Raw genomic sequence first — 19,731 nt, 5'->3', positions numbered from 1 at the left:
ATGTTCTATATAACACTGCGTCCACCTACCCTTTTCACGGGCATTACATTTTGCGATGGGGGGTGAAGGGTCAGGGGATGTTTCTGCCAAGTGAGCCCGCAGTCACAGTCCCAAACGTCCTCTTCTTCCTGAATAAAAGTGAGATTATGCTGCATACTTGTTCATATTTTAAGTAGTTCGCACAGACACACATTTTAAAAACAATAAAGTTCCTAATACCCACCTTCTATGAACAGTTAGCTTGCTGCCCCATCCACCTCCTCCCTATTCTCTGTTGTCTGAATCCATGGACTAGCCTCCTCCCTCCTGCCATGCATGGTCTGATGTGCTGCCACTGCCCTGCATTTAGCATGATGTACCAGTCCACTCATCCTGCCCTCCATTGCCCAATTCTATGGCCCATCATTGACCTCCTGCTTAGCCTCTGTGCTTTGCTTGCTGCCCCTATTCTCCTTCCCCCTGCCCTCCAATGTCTTTGTGCATGCCCCTGCTCCATCCTTTTTGACCACCATGTTCCATGGACCTGCCACTCCTATCTACTCTGAGTGTTCTGTTGAGCTGCCACTCCCCTACCACCTGCCTAGCATTGTCAGATGACTGTAACCTGTCCCTGCCACCTCCACTCTGCCTGTCCACATGCCATGCCCCTATCCCCTTCCTCCTCTCCTCCATGGTCCATTTTACTGCCACACCCTTCTGCCCTCCCTGGTCTGTTGTGCTGCAACTGCTCCTCCTGCCTGCCCCGCGCGGACTGTTGTGAGGCCCCTTCCCCTGAACTCTCTTGTCTGTGCCCAGGTCCTGACCCTCCCTTCTATCCTCCATGGTCCTTTGTGCATGCCCCTGCACCCTCCTTCTTGCCCATCATAGCCATTGTGCTGCCACTAACCCTCCCGCTTGCCATGCATGGTCTTCTGTGCTGCCATGGCCCCTCCCACCTTCCCTGTGTGGTCAGCTAGCTGCTCCTGACCCCCTCCCACCTTCCCTCCATGGTCTGTGTGTATGCCATCATAGTCTCACTGTTGCTCTCCATGGTGTGTCTTGTTTCTAGTGCCCATCCTGCCTGACCTCCATGGTCATCTTGCTGCTCCTGCCCTGCCCCCTTGCACCCAGTCCTCTGTTTCCATGTGCAGACCCCTATTCCCTCCCTCCTGGCTTGTCGGTTCCATTGTAATGCCCCTGATCCGTCCCTCCTGCCCTTTATGGTCTGTTATGCTGCAGCTTTCTCTCCTGTCTGTCCATTATGGTCAGCTAGCTACCATTGCCTCTTTCCCCTGTGTTCTCTGTTGTCCATGTGCATGGTCCTGTCCCCTCCCTATTGCTTTCTATGGATTGTTGTGCTGCACTCCCGTCCCGCATGCCCTGTGTGGTGTATTGTGCTGATGCAAACCTGATGCCTGCCCTGTAGGGTAAGTTTGGTGCACCTCTCCATGTCCCTCCTGTCCTCTGTTATCCGAGTCCATGTCCCTACCCCAATTCCTCCTGCCTACCATGATCCAATGTACCATACTTGCGAACATTATGAACTTGGTAAGAGGGAGATTTTGAAAAAAAACTGGGGTATTGATTTTCCCCTTTGAGTTACATTGAAAAAGAGGAGATTGTAGACAGATCAAATAAAACCCATTTGAGCTTAAAAACATTGGATGTTTCCTGGCTGAAACGGGTCTGTTGGCATGTATGGTTGTACTACCACTGCCTCTTCCTTCTGCCCACAAGGGTCTATTATATTGCCACAGCCTCTCTTGCCAGTCCTGTATTGTTGGTTTGTTGCCCCTGCCTCCCTTTCCACTGCCCTCCATAGTCTGTTGTGCTGCCACTGCCCTTCCTGCCTGTCCAGTGTGGCCTTCAATTTTCAGAATCCGTGCCCCTGGCCTCTGCCTCTCAACAGTATCCCAATGAACAACTAGATTGCTAACATTCTAAATTTATTACAAAAGTGTGGAACGCCTGGCGTCCTCTTGATGTAATCAAAACTGTAATACCTATAGCATTTCCTTTAGAAATTACATATGTGAGAGGGTCTTATTTGCATCAAAATTATGGTTAGTGCTCTAAAAAACTAAAATGAGGACATATTTTCTGAGTTTTCAAATAGCGATAAAGAACTTTTAAATTATTTGTAATCTTTATGTTTTTTGATCCAGTTGACCACTTGATTAAAAGTTGCACTTAGGGGAGAGGATGTGGTGTTACTTCCAGAGCTGCAGACTTTGCAACTGGGGAACCAGGTTGGAGTTTATGCTTCAGCTCAACAATCTGTGGTTCTGGTCAAATCACTTAATCTCACCATGTCTACAACCAAAATGAATTTGATCTTGTGTGATGTAACCAATGCTCATGTAAAGCACTTCAATACCTGACAAGTCTGCACTATATAAAACTGCAAATATACAAAAAATAAGTGTTTTGCACACTTCTGCCATTGGGCTACATGTGGGCTACATCTGGGTGATATTTGTGCTGCATTTGGGCTCTATTGTCTCTGGTGGACATCTTGGGAGATTTATTTGTTATGAAGTTTCCTAATTTCCTCATTTACTGCAACTCTTTTTCCTCAGTAGGAAATGCTTTCAGTTTTTTACTTTGATTCCATCAAGAAGGTATTCAGATATGTCGCACATTTGCCATAAATTCTGAATGTTAGCACTCTAGTTGCTCATTAGATCACTGTAGTAAGGCTACTGCTTACCACTGAAGTCTGCTGCTGGTATTAAAATTGCTTGTTTCAGACTGCATATCAGAATTTTTCAATGTAATAGAAGAGGATTTGAGAAGTCACTCAAAATGTGCCCTAATTTTTCTTTCTTCAGCACTAATCATAATTTCTATGGCAAAATGACCCCCCCCCCCCATTGTGTTCCTTTTTAAATTAAATGTTTTAAGTGTTACCAGTTTATTCGAATCAAGATGCCTTTAGGTGTGCCATACTTTTGTCATAAGTAAGACAGTAAGCGCTCTAGTTGTTCTTAAGAGCACTCTGGGACATTCTGTCATTGGGCTATACTTGGGCTAAATCTGGGTGATATTTGGGCAACATTTGGGCTCTTTTGTCTCTGGTGGCCATCTTCGGAGATTTATTTGTTATGAAGTTTCCTAATTTCCTCATTTACTGCTGTCTCCTCAGTAGGAAATACTTTCAGTTTTTTACTTTCGTTACATCAAGAAGGCATTCAGATGTGTCGCACATTTGCCATAAATTCTGAATGTTAGCACTCTAGTTGCTCATTAGATCACTGTAGTAAAGCTTCTGCTCACCAGGGAAGACTGCTGCTGATATTCAAAGTGCATGTTTCAGTCTGCATGTCAGAATTTTTTTATGAAATAGGAGAGGATTTGAGAAGTCAAAATGTGCCCTAATTTTTCTTTCTGCAGCACTAATCACAATTTCAATGGCAAAATGAACCCCCTCATTTTGTTCCTTTGTAAATTAAATGTTTTAAGTGTTACCACTTTATTCCAATCAAGATGGCTTCAGGTGTGCCATACTTTTGTCATAAGTAAGACTGTTAGCACTCGAGTTGTTTGTTAGAACACTCTGGGACATTCTGTCATTGGGCTATACTTGGGCTACATCTGGGTGATATTTGTGCTACATATGGGCTCTTTTGTCGCTGGTGGCCATTTTGGGAGACTTATTTGTTATGAAGTTTCCTAATTTCCTCATTTACTACAGTCTCCTCAGTAGGAAATACTTTCAGTTTTTTACTTTGATTCCATCAAGAAGGCATTCAGATGTGTCACACATTTGCCATGAATTCAGAATGTTAGCACTCTAGTTGCTTATTAGATCACTGTAGTAATGCTACTGCTCACCAGGGAAGTCTGCTGCTTGTATTTCAAGTGCATGTTTCAGTCTGCATGTCAGAATTTTTTAATGAAATGGAAGAGGATTTGAGAAGTCACTCAAACTGTGCTCTAATTTTTCTTTCTGCAGCACTAATCATACTTTCTATGGCAAAATGAACCCCCTCATTTTGTTCCTTTTTAAATTAAATGTTTTAAGAGTTACCACTTTATTCCAATCAAGATGGCTTCAGGTGTGCAATACGTTTGTCATAAGTAGGACTGTTAGTGCTCTACTTGTTCTTTAGAACAGTCTGGGAAGCTGCAGTAGAACACAAAGGAATCAACTGACAGTCTCTGCCCTTGTTGGATGTACATGTTTTACTGAGAATGTCAGACTTCATTCTCACATGACTGAGAAAGATAATGTGAATTTACAGAAAATATGCTCTCAGTTTAGCTTATAGATCACCTTCCAAACCTCTGTGGGAAAAGCATGAGAAAATAGTTTTCTCTCAAACATGATTCATGATATCACAGCAGAAGGCTTTTCACATGGTAAAATCACCTTAGAACACACCACAATTCCTAAAATGAGTATGGTACCATCAACAAATGATTTATAATGCAACTAAAGTCTTAAAACCTTCTATTAACTGCAATGCTTTTTAATGAGGTGCTATCATGTATATTGGTCCCAAGATGGTTGCCAACACTTCTTGGATGAAGTACTGACAGCCAATCAGATCTCACAATGAGATGTGTGGTTAGGCTCCGCTCAGATATATCTCTCTTTTTAACTCTAATTTTCTCAGGAACTACTGAACGGATTTACACCAGTTAACTAAAAGGCACGAGTCTGAACTGAGGACAACCTCTTTGGCAAATTTGGTCTAATTCCATTCAGCAGTTCGGGCTGTAGCTGCGTCAACAGGTCCTATGGAAAAATGCATGGGGAAAACGTGTTTTGGGACCCCCTTTTTTCTCGGCCCCCGCTTGACGAATTACTGTGAAATTTTCAGGATATGAGCGGACCGGAGCTGGCCAAAAGTTTGGAAAATTTCGCGAAGATTCGTCAATCGGCGCCAACGTTATTCCAAATAGAATGTTGCGGATTTCCTATTGAAAATAGGTCCTAACTATAACTCCCTACTGGCGACTGCCAGTAGGTAATATATACATATATACATATATATATATATATATATATATATATATATATATATATTACCTACTGGCGGTCGCCAGTAGGTAGTTATAGTTAGGACCACGTTTCCATAGGAAATCCGCAACATTCTATTTTGAATAACTTTGGCGCCGGTTGACGAATCCTCGCGAATTTTTTAAAATAGGTGGGGCGCTAGGCTCCGCTCCTACCCTGAAAGTCTCGGGAGGATTCGTCAAGCGGGGGCTGAGATAAAAGGGGGGTCCCAAAACGCGTTTTTCCCATGCATTTTTCCATAGGACCTTTAGACACAGCTACAGCCCGAACGGCTGAACAGAATTACTTGAAATTTGGCAGAGAGGTAGTCCTCAGGTCAAGGAAGTGCCTTTTGTAGGTTTGGTGTAAATCTGTTCAGTAGATTCTGAGAACATAGCCTTTAAATCAATATATATATCTGAGGCAGCTTACGGTGCGCTTACGGTGCGCTTACCGTACGCGTACGTTGGCGTGCGCGAGCGCGATTCTGATTGGCCCTTAGATCTTAGTAAACATTCGAATCGGTCGAAACCAGGAAGCGGCGGCCGCCATTTTCTCTCTCGCACTCTGACATGGGGTTGAAAAACCAAGTGCAAAAACATGTAAAGGGGCTGTTTACACAGCTCCCAAGCACCTAGTCATGTCGAGGGAGTCCCCAACGATCCCCCAAGTTAAAAAAGGCAATTTTAATTTTTTCAAAAATTTCGCCGATTACGCTTACCGTACGCGTACGGTAAGAAATAATAATAAAAAAAAAAAAATATCCACATTCTCCCCACCCCGTGTGCAAAAGGTGCCCGAAGGGCACCTTTTGTGCATGGCTTAATAAAGCTAAACAAAACATATATTTTACCTGTCACAACGATGCTCATCATATGTCCTCCATGTGCGCACGGTGCGCGAAGCGCATCGTGCGTTCATGGCCTATCTAGCGTAACGTGGGCACGCGGTGCGCAAAGCGCACCGCGTGCTCACTGTGCGCGCACGGAACGAACTGCGTTAAGTGGGTGCGCACGCCACAAATGGCGTAAAGTAACTTAGCATTTAAAAAACCGTACAAATTCACTGAAAAAACCATAGGTTTCACACACGTTATAGTTAGGAATTAGCATTTAAAAAACCTTGCAAATTCACTGAAAAAACCATAGGTTTCACACATGTTATAGTTAGCTGGACATTTTACTGATAAAAAACCAATGAAATTCCCCCGTTATAGTTACTGTAGGCAACTATAACTCACGCGACCGTAATCCTCTGCTGATGACATATGTGTCTTTATGAAAAAAAAATATTTGTAATATATGTATAGCTAAAATTTAATGGAAGAAGACATGGGCAAGTAAGTGTCTAAATACAGTATTAGCATCAGCAGAGGATTACGGTCGCGTGAGTTATAGTTGCCTACAGTAACTATAACGGGGGAATTTCATTGGTTTTTTATCAGTAAAATGTCCAGCTAACTATAACATGTGTGAAACCTATGGTTTTTTCAGTGAATATATATATACATTATCTACTGGCGGTCGCCAGTATATAGTTATTGTTAGGACCGTGTTTCCATAGGAAATCCGCAACATTCTATTTGGAATAACTTTGGCGCCGGTTGACGAATCCTCGCGAAATTTTCAAAATAGGTGGGGCGCTCCACTCCGCTCCTACCCCAAAAGTCTCGGGGGGATTCGTCAAGCGGGGGCTGAGAAAAAAGGGGGGTCCCATGCAATTTTCCATAGGGAAGCTTGTTTCCGGTCCAGGGAAGACATAGCTTGGCAGTTCGGGCTGGACTGTTCCCATGAAGCTCAGGGTCACACTGATTTGCATATGGCCATGTCTGAACTGGAGTGGCAGAGTGGGCTAAAGAACGGTGATGGATTAAACCCAGATCAGTTGACTGGGGTTGAGTGCTTGCAATTTTCAAAACTCCGTCCATCATTTCCTTTGGTTTTTGCTTTGTTCGCCATAAGTTGGCAGGGTATGCTCAGACGTGAGTCCCTTGCTCACTTTTCCACTGGATTCAAGCAAGCCTGGCTGAAGACGGCTGAAATGCCAGAAACCGGTCCTTGGAAGCTTGTTTCCGGTCCAGGGAAGGCATGGCTTGGCAGTTCGGGCTGGACTGTTCCCATGAGGCACAGGGTCAGACTGATTTGCATATGGCCATGTCTGAACTGGGGTGGCAGAGTGGGCTAAAGAACGGTGATGGATCAAACCCAGATCTGTTGACTGGGTGTGAGTGTTTGATTGGTTCTGATGCTCCGTCCATCACCACCCCCTTTTGTACTGCTTTGTTCGCCATAAGTTGGCAGGGTATGCTCAGACGTGAGTCCCTTGCTCACTTTGCCACTGGATTCAAGCAAGCCTGGCTGAAGACGGCTGAAATGCCAGAAACCGGTCCCAGGAAGCTTGTTTCCGGTCCAGGGAAGGCATAGCTTGGCAGTTCGGGCTGGACTGTTCCCATGAGGCACAGGGTCAGACTGATTTGCATATGGCCATGTCTGAACTGGGGTGGCAGAGTGGGCTAAAGAACGGTGATGGATCAAACCCAGATCTGTTGACTGGGTGTGAGTGTTTTATTGGTTCTGATGCTCCGTCCATCACCACCCCCTTTTGTACCGCTTTGTTCGCCATAAGTTGGCAGGGTATGCTCAGACGTGAGTCCCTTGCTCACTTTGCCACTGGATTCAAGCAAGCCTGGATGAAGACGGCTCAAATGCCAGAAACCGGTCCTAGGAAGCTTGTTTCCGGTCCAGGGAAGGCATGGCTTGGCAGTTCGGACTGGACTGTTCCCATGAGGCACAGGGTCAGACTGATTTGCATATGGCCATGTCTGAACTGGGGTGGCAGAGTGGGCTAAAGAACGGTGATGGATCAAACCCAGATCTGTTGACTGGGTGTGAGTGTTTGATTGGTTCTGATGCTCCGTCCATCACCACCCTCTTTTGTACCGCTTTGTTCGCCATAAGTTGGCAGGGTATGCTCAGATGTGAGTCCCTTGCTCACTTTGCCACTGGATTCAAGCAAGCCTGGCTTAAGATGGCTCAAATGCCAGAAACCGGTCCTAGGAAGCTTGTTTCCGGTCCAGGGAAGGCATGGCTTGGCAGTTCGGGCTGGACTGTTCCCATGAGGCACTGGGTCAGACTGATTTGCATATGGCCATGTCTGAACTGGGGTGGCAGAGTGGGCTAAAGAATGGTGATGGATCAAACCCAGATCTGTTGACTGGGTGTGAGTGTTTGATTGGTTCTGATGCTCCGTCCATCGCCACCCCCTTTTGTACCGCTTTGTTCGCCATAAGTTGGCAGGGTATGCTCAGACGTGAGTCCCTTGCTCACTTTGCCACTGGATTCAAGCAAGCCTGGCTGAAGACGGCTCAAATGCCAGAAACCGGTCCTAGGAAGCTTGTTTCTGGTCCAGGGAAGGCATGGCTTGGCAGTTCGGGCTGGACTGTTCCCATGAGGCACAGGGTCAGACTGATTTGCATATGGCCATGTCTGAACTGGGGTGGCAGAGTGGGCTAAAGAACGGTGATGGATCAAACCCAGATCTGTTGACTGGGTGTGAGTGTTTGATTGGTTCTGATGCTCCATCCATCACCACCCCCTTTTGTACCGCTTTGTTCGCCATAAGTTGGCAGGGTATGCTCAGACGTGAGTCCCTTGCTCACTTTGCCACTGGATTCAAGCAAGCCTGGCTGAAGATGGCTGAAATGCCAGAAGCCGGTCCTAGGAAGCTTGTTTCTGGTCCAGGGAAAGCATGGCTTGGCAGTTCGGGCTGGACTGTTCCCATGAGGCACAGGGTCAGAATGATTTGCATATGGCCACGTCTGAACTGGGGTGGCAGAGTGGGCTAAAGAACGGTGATGGATCAAACCCAGATCTGTTGACTGGGTGTGAGTGTTTGAATGGTTCTGATGCTCCGTCCATCACCACCCCCTTTTGTACCGTGCGTTATAACATAGGCATCGAGGAAGGCACGTTAGATGGGGCAATAAAACCCGTGCGAAGGCAAGTGTGGCATGACATATTCATGGGGTGGTGTTACAGTGCACATGGGCTAGAGAGTGTCATAGCATACGCACTAGCTGGTGGAATACAACACAGAGGTATGTGGCACTCGGCGGGCACTGGTGGGTGTAATACAGCATTGGGCTTAGCCAGGAGCATGCTGTGACTCTCAAGTGAGGTTCGTCTCCTTTTCAGAGAGTAAAATAAAAGGTATTACACATCCAGCGGTGGATGTGTGTTTTATTAACTGTGAGGGGGGTTTCTTGCATAGTTTGGTTGAATTTTTGTCGAATCCCCTTTGAATGGCTTGGTGTGTGTGTGTATTAAATGTGCCCGTCAATAGCTACCCATGTTTGTATAAATAAACGAGAAGGGTGTCTACTTGGAGAGTACCCACTGGCGGGGCGCCGGAATTAGGCACGGTAGGGCGTCAGACACGTCAGAGCTGCACTAGCGGTGTAAATACATTCCACGTGGATTCATTGTATGTATAGTCGCCTTTTAATGAATATCACTCAAATCGTCATGGTGATAGGTACATACGGGTTGTCCAGCATGTCCTAGGTGTTTCTATAAATATATTTAAAAAAACAAAAAAAAACAAAGGCCGGCCCCAGGGAATGGGGTCCCTGGGGCCATAAGTGGCCTGAGGAGGGGGGCAAAGCAGCCCCCCTCCTAAAGAATTTAATACAAAAAAGGCCATGACACGGGGTTCGGGATCCCTGTGCAAATTAAGGTCTTGGGAGGGGGGCCACGCGGCCCCCATGCAAAAGAATTTTTTTCAAAAAAAAAAATTAGGCTGCAGGCCCTGGGGGATGGGGTCCCCAGGGCCAATAAATTAGAAAAAGAAGGGGGGCCACTGAGCACTTCTTCTTAAAAAAATAAAATAAATAAAAGACCGCCATCGTGACGGAGGCCACGCCCCCTCCTTGCAGCACTCTGCAAACGCACCACATGGCCAGTTGTAAGTTGGGGAATTAATTCCCCTTCAATACTGAGGGTCCCTGAGGGCCAACTAGCCCAACAGGTATCACTAGTATGCGCCAGGGAGCTGCGTTGCAGACAGGTGTTCTGAGGCCACGCCCCTTTTTACACCTCTATGCAACGCAGCTCTGTGGCGCTTACTGGAGGTACCTAGTGGGCTAGTTTGACCCTAGGAACCCTTAAGATTCAAGGGGACTTAATCTCTCAACTTAGAACGGCCACAGGGAGCGTTTACACAGTGGTGAAGGGAGGGGACGGGGCCTGATGTGACGTGTGCAAAGGCTCCCTGTGGCGCATTTTAAGTTAGGGAAATAATTCCCTTTCAATCCTGAGGGACCCTGGGGGCCAACTAGCCCACCAGGTGCTTCCAGTAAGCGCCACTGCTCTGCGTTGCAGAGAGGTGGTGCAGGCCGTGCCCCTTTTTACACCTCTCTGCAATGGCGCTTACTGGACGTACCTATTGGGCTATTTTGCCCCTAGGGACCCTCAGGATGCAAGGGGACTTAATCTCCCAACTTAAAACAGCCACAGGGCGTGTTTACACAGTGGGGAAGGGAGGGGACGGGGCCTGAGTTGACGTGTGCAAACACGCCCTATGGCGCGTTTTAAGTTGGGGAAATAATTCCCCTTCAATCCTGATTGCCCCTGGGGGCTAACTAGCCCACCAGGGGCTTCCAGTTAGCGCCACTGAGCTGCGTTGCAGAGAGGTGGTCTAGGCCGTGCCCCCTTTTACATCTCTCTGCAACACAGCTCTGTGGCGCTTACTGGAGGTACCTAGTGGTCTAGTTGGACCCTAGCGATCCTCAGGATTCAAGGAGACTTAATCTCCCAACTTAAAACGGCCACAGTGCGTGTTTACACAGTGGGGAAGGAAGGGGAGGGGGCCTGAGGTGACGTGTGTAAACAAGCCCTGTGGCGCGTTTTAAGAGGTAGTTTTAATCCCCTGCCCTATTATATACAAGGGGCTTACAGAGGAGGTCATGCTAATCACAGGGGGACCCCAACGCATAGTCTTCCCTAGTGTATGTAGGTGTTTTCACTGTATTCTGAGTGTTTTTAACATAGCACTGGCTCTAGGACTGGTTAGTCAGACTCAGTTACCACCAGTATCCTTCTGAAAAAGTTGAGGGTACAGTATGATTTTGCAACAAGGCTCCTTTCTGCTCTTCTGTTTGTTCTTTCTGCACTTTATCCTTCTTCCTGCACTTTTCTTCGTCTTTGAGGACTTCTGTTGCTTCTTTCTGCTTTTTATTTTCTTTCTATGCGTTTTTTCTTCTTTCTTCACGTGTCCTATCTCCGTAGGCATAGTTAGAAATTAGCATTTAAAAAACCTCTGATATTCACTGAAAAAACCATAGGTTTCAGGCACGTTATATTTAGGAATTAGCATTTAAAAAACCTTAAAAATTCACTGAAAAAAACATAGGTTTCAGGGGCGTTATAGTTAGCTGGACTTTTCACTCGTACAAAACCATTGAAATTCCCCCATTATAGTTAGTTCAGCTAACTATAACTCGCGCCCCCGTAATGCACTGCTGATGACGTCACATATTACATCACTCATGACATGGTCAGTGACATCACTCATGACATCACTCATGACATCTCAAATGAAATCACTGATGACATCACTGATGACATCATCCTTGTGATAGAGTGGCAGAACTCCTCTCCCCCTAATATAACCTTTGATACACACATTCAAAAATAGAAACTAAAATTTTCAAAACAATGGACATACCAATACCAGTTACAACAACCTATTCAGTAATTCTAAGATCCAAAACATATCCACTCATTCTCCAACAGTCCGATACAGTCACTCATACATGTACTCACTCATCATATGTACTCATACACCTATACATCCTGTTACACAACGCCACTCATCCATAGAGTTTCTCACACTGTGCCATTTTGTGGTGGTAGTGTGCTGCTTTTGCAATATAGGCCCTAGGCCTGCATGTGTTTCCTTTGTTCCTTTTTGGCCTAGGCTTTCTTGTTGTTGTGGGCCTGGCCATGTGGCTGGCAGCCATTTTGAAGCTAGGTAGTTGCTTTTGCCATAGGTCTGCATTGTCTGTCTTCGCTTTCTTGTGGCCTAGTCTGCCAACAGGCCTTTCATCCAGTAGGCTCAGAGGTAGTCATGGGTACAGGAAACAACTGTTTCTATGTGTTCTGTTCAATTTAGACATCATTTAGGGCATGGATGGCTTTGGATTGAATTGTAAATTGTGTTTTTTTTGGGGTATTTCACTTTTTTGGTGTGTCTTAAATAAATGCCTTTGTTGTGTGTGGTGTGTGGTGTTGTGTAGTACCTTGCACACCTTGTTTAGCTCTGTGGATTTTCGTTTTTGCATATTTGCATTAAAGCTGTGTTGTTTAGCATGCCTCCTTTACCTTGCTATTACAGGCCTGTTTCAGTTCATTGTTTTCCAGGCCTCCTGCTTGTTGCTTGTAGGTTGGGAGTCTCCCTGTGGCTGTGGCCATTTTGTGGTGGTAGTGTGCTGCTTTTGCCATATAGGGCCTAGGCCTGCATGTGTTTCCTTTCTTCCTTTTTGGCCTAGGCTTTCTTGCTGTTGTGGGCCTGGCCATGTGGCTGGCACCCATTTTGAATCCAGGCAGTGTGCTTTTGCCATAGGCCCGCATTGTTTGTCTTCGCTTTCTTGTTGTTGTTGTGGGCCTGGCCATGTGGCTGGTGGCCATTTTGAAGCCAGGCAGTGTGCTTTTGCAATAGGCCTGCAAGCTTGTGGGCGATTCTGCCAACAGGCATTTTATCCAGTAGGCTCAGAGGTAGTCATGGGTGCATGAAACAACTGTTTCTGTGTGTTCTGTTGAATTTAAACATCATTTAGGGCATGGATGGCTTTGGATTGAATTGCAATTTTGGGGTATTTCACTTTTTTGGTGTGTGTTAAATAAATGGCTTTGTTGTGTGTGGTGTGTTTGTTGTGTAACTTCCCCACCTTGTTTAGCCCTTTGGATTTTCGTTTTTTCATTTTATTGCATTAAATCTGTGTTGTTTAGCATAGCTCCTTTGCCTGGCTATTAGAGGCCTGTTTCAGTTCATTGTTTTCCAGGCCTCCTGCTTATGACTGTGAGAGTGTCCATGTGGCTGGTGGCCATGTTGTGGTGGTACTTTAGTAGTGTAATGCTTTTGCCATGTGTGCCTGCATGTCTTTCCTATGTTCCTCTTGGCTTACTGCTTCCATCCATCCACTTTGCCAGCTGCAGCTCCCTCAATGACGTGATGAGCACACAATTTAATGCCAAACAAACATGTTCCACTTCCATTACATTTGTATTTTAGTTTTTTTCTTCTTCTTTCCTATGCTTCCTGAGTGTACATAGTATACCATGAAAACCCTTGTTGTCAAAGTCTCACATATGGCTACACTGTTATGTTTTCTTTTTAAACTTATACAGAGTTAATAACATTTAATAATATAAGACTAACAAGTGTGACCACCACACACTAAGTTATATATTTTGTTTGTTTGTACTAGTAGTAATTGAACCACAACAACAAATGCAACATTTCACTGTTGTTCTCACTGTTGCTCTTCTCCTGGCTTTTTTGCTTTTAGGTGTATAAAAAGACAGAGGAGGAGGTGTCATCATCACCTGTTGTACTGCCAGACAGAAGTCCTGCTGCGCACAACGTCACGTGACGTGTGGCCACAGACATCTCTGCAACTTGTGCAACAGCGTCCTGCTGATATCTGAAGATGGCCCCAAAGATAGTTACCAGGTCCTCCAGTACCAAGAAAGTTGCCAGTGAGAAGAAGGAACAGAAGAAGGAAGTGGCACTTACCAAGAATGGTGTGCCGCCCATGATGTTTTTTGGGAAACAAAAAAGTACGCCTGCAGCAGCGGTGTCTGAGGACCAAGCTGGGAGCAGCACCTCCGCATCAGCGGGCCCACCCCACAAACCTAGGCCCAAGCCCATGAGTGTCACAGAGGTAGCCAGTCTACTAACGAGCAGTGATGTTGAAATGTCATTATCGCACAGTAGTACCCAATCAACGCAGGTGGAAATTCAGCAGATAAGTGGGCAACGACAGCTGCCACAACAGCAGCCACAACAGCCGCCACAACAGCTGCCTCAACAGCCGCAACAACAGCCGCAACAACAGCCGCAACATCAGCCCACAATAGTAGTTTTTAATCCTGAAGTAGGGGCAGTTCAGGAAATCGAGCTCCCTGCAGATGAAGAGGAGCAAGCCACTCTTTCAGAAGATCCATTGTCTTCCAGATCCCCAGCAAGGAAAAAAAGGGTTAGTCCATCAACTTCTTCTTCAAGCCCTGCTTCTGATGATCTAGATGCCACTTGTGATCCACCAGCTCAGTCTGAGAGTGATGCATGCCACAAGACAAGGCAAAGCATCCTCCCCAGCAGCTCCGCCATACTGACCACCGCACCAGCACTGAGACCTTCGGCTAAGCAGGGTTCATGCCGGCAGTCCGTCCCAGTGCCTCAGGTCACCTGTGTGCCATCCGTATTTTCCCGCGCCCTCTGATCAATCCCTCGGCTGTCCCTGCTAAGCTAATCAGTGTTCTTGCCTTCTGTTATTTTAATTTGATTACTGTCCCATCGCCACTGTCTACTTTAATTATTTACTGTCTATTTAAATATTGTCCCCTCGCCACTGTCTACTTTTTTCCTCACACTACTGCCAGTGTTTTTCCTGCCGCTGCTGACCCTGACGCCCCGCCCCCTACTCAGCCCCGCTCCCACCTCCCGACCTCTGCTCCTGCCCCCTCCCCTACTAATGGCGATCGCTGCGGGGGAGCAAGTGTGAAACCTTGACCTCTGGGCCAAGGCCAGCACCCTGCCCAGCAGCTTCGCCATACTGATCACTGCGCCAGCACTGAGAACTTCGGCTGAGCAGGGTTCGTGCCAGCAGCCCGTCCCAGCGCCTCAGGTCGCCTGTGTGCCATCCGTATTCTCTTGCTTCCGTGCCCTCTGACCAATCCCTCTGCTGCCCCTGCTAAGTTAATCTGTGTTCTTGCCTTCTGTTGTTTTAATTTGATTACCGTCGCCTCGCCACTGTCTACTTTACTTACTGTCTTATTTAATTATCGTCTCTTCGCCACTGTCTACTTTTTTCCCCGCTGCTGACCCTGTGGCCCCACCCCCTACTTAGCCACACTCCCGCCTTCAGACCTCTGCGCCTGCCCCCCTCCCCTACCTATAGCGACCGCTGGCACGTCTAAGGCAATCCCGTCTGTGCTTGTCTGTGCCTGGACTGTACCCAGCGCCAGGCCCCCTGGCCGCTGTGTGCGCCACAACACCCGACGCTGATACGACTCCAACACCCTCCACGCACTCAATGCCGGCCAAATCTCCACCTGCTTAAAGGACACCCTGAAGCTCACCCACGGACCCTTCACCTGCCGAAACTGCAGCTACACCAGCCAGCGCACACCAGCACGTCCTGCCCATCCCACCAAAGCAGACCACAACAGTCTCAGATACTACTCAACACCCGCTCAGTGCACAAGCACGGCGACAAACTCTGGGACCTTCTCGATTCATCCTCCCTGGATGTTGCCTTCCTGATGGAGACCTAAATGAACGCCTCCTCGGCACCCCACATAGCCATAGCCATCCTGGATGATCTGCCAAAAGGACCTCCTTCATGGAACGCATCAACAATAATGCACACAACAGCAAAGAGCTCTTCAGTATCGTGAAAGAACTCGCCTTCCCCAGTTCCAGCACAAATGTCATCCAGCCATCGCAAGAACTCTGCCACTCCCTGGCCACCTTCTTCCAACACAAGATTGCAGACATCCAAGACAGCTTTGACACCCAGTCACCGACGACAGACGCCGTCACCCCTGACCCAACACCCACCAAACACAATGACCTCCTGCTCTCCTGGAACCACTTCAACGACAACATCAAAATCATGAAGACCATCCACTCGGCTCTCCTTCCGACCCCTGCCCCCACCACATCTTCAACAAAGCAAGCTTCATCATCGCACCCCAACTCCGAAAGATCATCAACAGCTCCTTCGAGACCGCCACCTTTCCGGAGAGCTGAAAACACACCGAGATCAACACCTTTCTCAAGAAACCCAAGGCGGACCCTAAGAACCTCAAGAACTTCTGACCCATCTCCCTGCTCCCGTTCCCGGCTAAAGTCATTGAGAAGACCACCAACAGACAACTAACCCACTTCCTGGAGGAGAACAACATCCTGGACCTCTCCCAATCCAGCTTCCACAGCAATTACAGCACCAAAACCACCCTCATCGCCACCACCAATGACATCAGGACCCTGTTGGACAATGGCAAAACCACGGCTCTCATCCTCCTGGACCTCTCGGCCACCTTCGACATCGTCTGCCACCACACCCTACGCACACGCCTCCACAACGCAGGGATCCATGACAAAACCCTGAACTGGATCACCTCTTTCCTCACCGGCAGAACCCAGAGAGTCCGTCTCCCCTCATTCAGATCCAAAACCATTACAATCACCTGCGGTGTACCCCAAGGATCATCCCTCAGCCCGACCCTTTTTAACATCTACATGGCCCCACTTGCCAACATCAACTGAGCGCACCATCTCAACATCATCTCGTACGCCGACAACACCCAGCTGATCCTCTCCCTCACCAAGGACCCGGCCTCCGCCAAATACAACCTCCACGAGGGAATGAAGGCCGTCGCAGAGTGGATGAAGACCAGCCGCCTGAAACTGAACTCTGACAAGACGGAGGTCCTCATCCTCGGCTCCACCCCCTCCACATGGGATGACACCTGGTGGCCGGCCACCCTGGGAGCACTCTTGACACCCACCAACTATACACGCAACCTGGGTTTCGTCCTGGACTTAATGCTTTCCATGACCCAGCGAGTCAACAATGTCTCCTCCTCCTGTTTCAACACCCTCCGCATGCTCGGCAAGATCTACAAATGGATTTCCACCAAAACCAGAAGGACAGTCACCCAAGCCCTCGTCAGCATCAGGCTGGACTACAGCAACGCCCTCTATGCGGGTACTACGGCCAGATTCCAGAAAAGACTCCAACGCATTCAAAACGCCTCCGCACGCATCATCCTCAGAATCCCTCACCACAGCCACATCACCGCCCACCTGATAGACCTGCACTTGCACCTGGTCAGCAAGAGGATTACCTTCAAGCTCCTCACTCATGACCACAAAGCACTCCACAATGCCAGACCAGCATACCTCAACAAACGACTTACATTCTACACGTCGAACCGCCAGCTTCACTTCGCTGACCTCGCCACCGTCCCATGCATCTGCCGAACGACCACCGGCAGCAGATCATTCTCTCACCTCTCCGCCAAGACTTGGAACACCCTCCTGATCCACCTGCGACAGACCCAGGACCTGCGGACCTTCAGGAGACTTCTTAAGACCTGGCTGTTCAATCAGTAGCTGCTTCACGCCAACTCCCGGCACCTTGAGACCCTCACGGGTGAGTAGCGCGCCCTATAAATGTTTTGATTGATTGATTTATTGATTGATTGATAGAGTTATGAATGTAGATGTAGAAGAGGGGGATGATGATGAAGGGCCAGTCATCATGAACATTACTCCTGGCCCAGAGGAGATGGAGACCTACATTATTACCCTATCCAAAATCGCTGCGAGGATATAGCACGGATACCATCAAGATAGGTAACACCAGCTCCAGCTTTCATATTTGCATTTGCTAAGGGCCGGCAGGAACCTACATCAAGCTCAACCATCACCTCAGTAGGTAGTGGTATTGTTAGTGGACTCAAACCGTCCCGATATTCTATTCATAACAGAGACTTGGCTGAATGAGGATTCTTCCCCTGACATTTTGGCAGCCATCCCACCTGGGTATTATATCCTTCAAGCCAATCGTCCAGCGGGGAAGCCTGGTGGCGGCGTTGCCGCCATTATCAAACTCCCCCTCAGGTTTACCTCCCTTTCCCTATCCAATATCCCCCAGGTCGATTACCTAGTCATTCGTCTTGAATCTTCGGTATCTCCCCTTACCTGCGTTCTGGTTTACCGCCCCCCCCAACCTATGCCAAATTTTCCCTCGCTCTTCGGCGACCTACTCTCCCAGCTTACCATCAACTATTCTAAACTCCTGGTTCTGGGAGACTTCAACTATTGGCCATCAGATGCCCATGAAAGCTCTCTCTCCTTGGCCTTCACCGACTTATTAAGTGGGCTCAATGGCCTCCAACACGTCCACACGGCCACTCACTCTAAGGGCCACATTCTTGATCAAGTGTGGACCTACAATCTTGGAATTAAGTCGCTCGTGATCTCACCTTGTCATTGGTCAGATCACTTCTTAATTTCTTTCTCTCTCCTGGTCCCTCCACCGCCTCCCCGCAGCCGAGGCCCTAGCCTCCTGGCCCGCAACTGGAATAAAGTTGACCTCGACTCATTTTTTACCTCCTTAACGTCCTCGATTCCATCCAGCCCCGGCTCCATTGACTCCCAAGAAGCCGCACTTGTCAAATGGCTAGAGTCCGCCAGTGACAAGGTTGCCCCCCTCAAGCTAATCAGAACTAAACGCCCTCATGACGCACATCGATGGTTCTCGGACAGCCTTAAATCTTTAAAACTGGGACTCCGCCAAGCCGAGCGCCGTTGGCGTAGAAAATATGACCACTCAGAAAAACTACATTTTTTAAAACTTTCTGGTGAATACAAACAGGCTATCTCAGCCGCCAAAACTGCTCACTTCTCCACAAAAATCCTTAATTCTGCTAAAAAATCCAAAGAAATTTTTGCCATTGTGGAGGCGCTCTCACATCCCGACAGGGTGACTCTTAAGCCCCTTCCTTCTCAGGCTCTATGTGATCCTCTTAATCTATTTTTTATAGACAAAATCAGTAAAATTAAAAAGAGTATCCTCTCTGGATCCCTGGTGATGCCCCCCACAGAGACCATCTCCCCTTCTAATCTCCATTCCCTAACCCACTTTCCCCCTATACTAGAAGTAGACTTTCTCTCTCTGCTTAATAAAGTTTCTTCTGGCTCTCCCACGGACTGTTGCCCTACTGCGATTCTTCGTGCTGCCTTTTCGGCCTGCCCCGCCCCTCCGCTAGCCCTTCTGAACAACTCTCTTCTGTTCGGTGTGGTCCCCAGCCAGTTCAAGAACGCAGAGGTGGTTCCCATTCTAAAAAAACCTAATGCCGACCCCGCAGTTATGGGTAACTTCCGTCCCATCTCCCTTCTCCCTTACTTGAGTAAGGTACTCGAGACACATGTGACCAGTGTCCTCAGCTCTTTTATTGAAGAGTCCAACTTCCTAGACTCCCAGCAAGCTGGGTTTAGACCTGCTCATTCGACGGAGGCGGTGATCCTCTCTGTCATGGAGGAACTCCGTAAAGGCGCCGATTCTAATACTAGTCAAGCTTTGATTCTTTTAGATCTATCGGCGGCCTTCGACACGGTCGACCATACCATCTTGGTCGACCGTGTCAAAGAGGCGGGTATCAGTGGGACCGCCCTCAGCTGGGTTCGTTCTTTCTTGACGAACCGCCACCAATCTGTCCGACTCTCCCAGTTTTCGGCTGACAAAATGAAGCTTACTTGCGGCGTTCCACAGGGTTCGTCTCTGTCACCGCTTCTATTTAATTTGTACCTCACTCCCCTTATTCGCTCCCTCCGGGGAAGGAATGTCACTGCATTTAATTATGCAGATGACATTCAGCTTGTTTTCAATATTGACTCCTCGGACGAAGCGATTCAAGATTTTCAGCTCACCCTCTGTCATATCAGTAATTGGATGG

Source organism: Triturus cristatus, chromosome 6 (genome assembly GCF_964204655.1).
Source record: "Triturus cristatus chromosome 6, aTriCri1.1, whole genome shotgun sequence".
In the NCBI taxonomy this organism is placed as follows: Eukaryota; Metazoa; Chordata; class Amphibia; order Caudata; family Salamandridae; genus Triturus; species Triturus cristatus.
The sequence above is the reverse complement of the archived record's forward strand: the minus strand, read 5'-3'. Positions refer to the sequence as shown.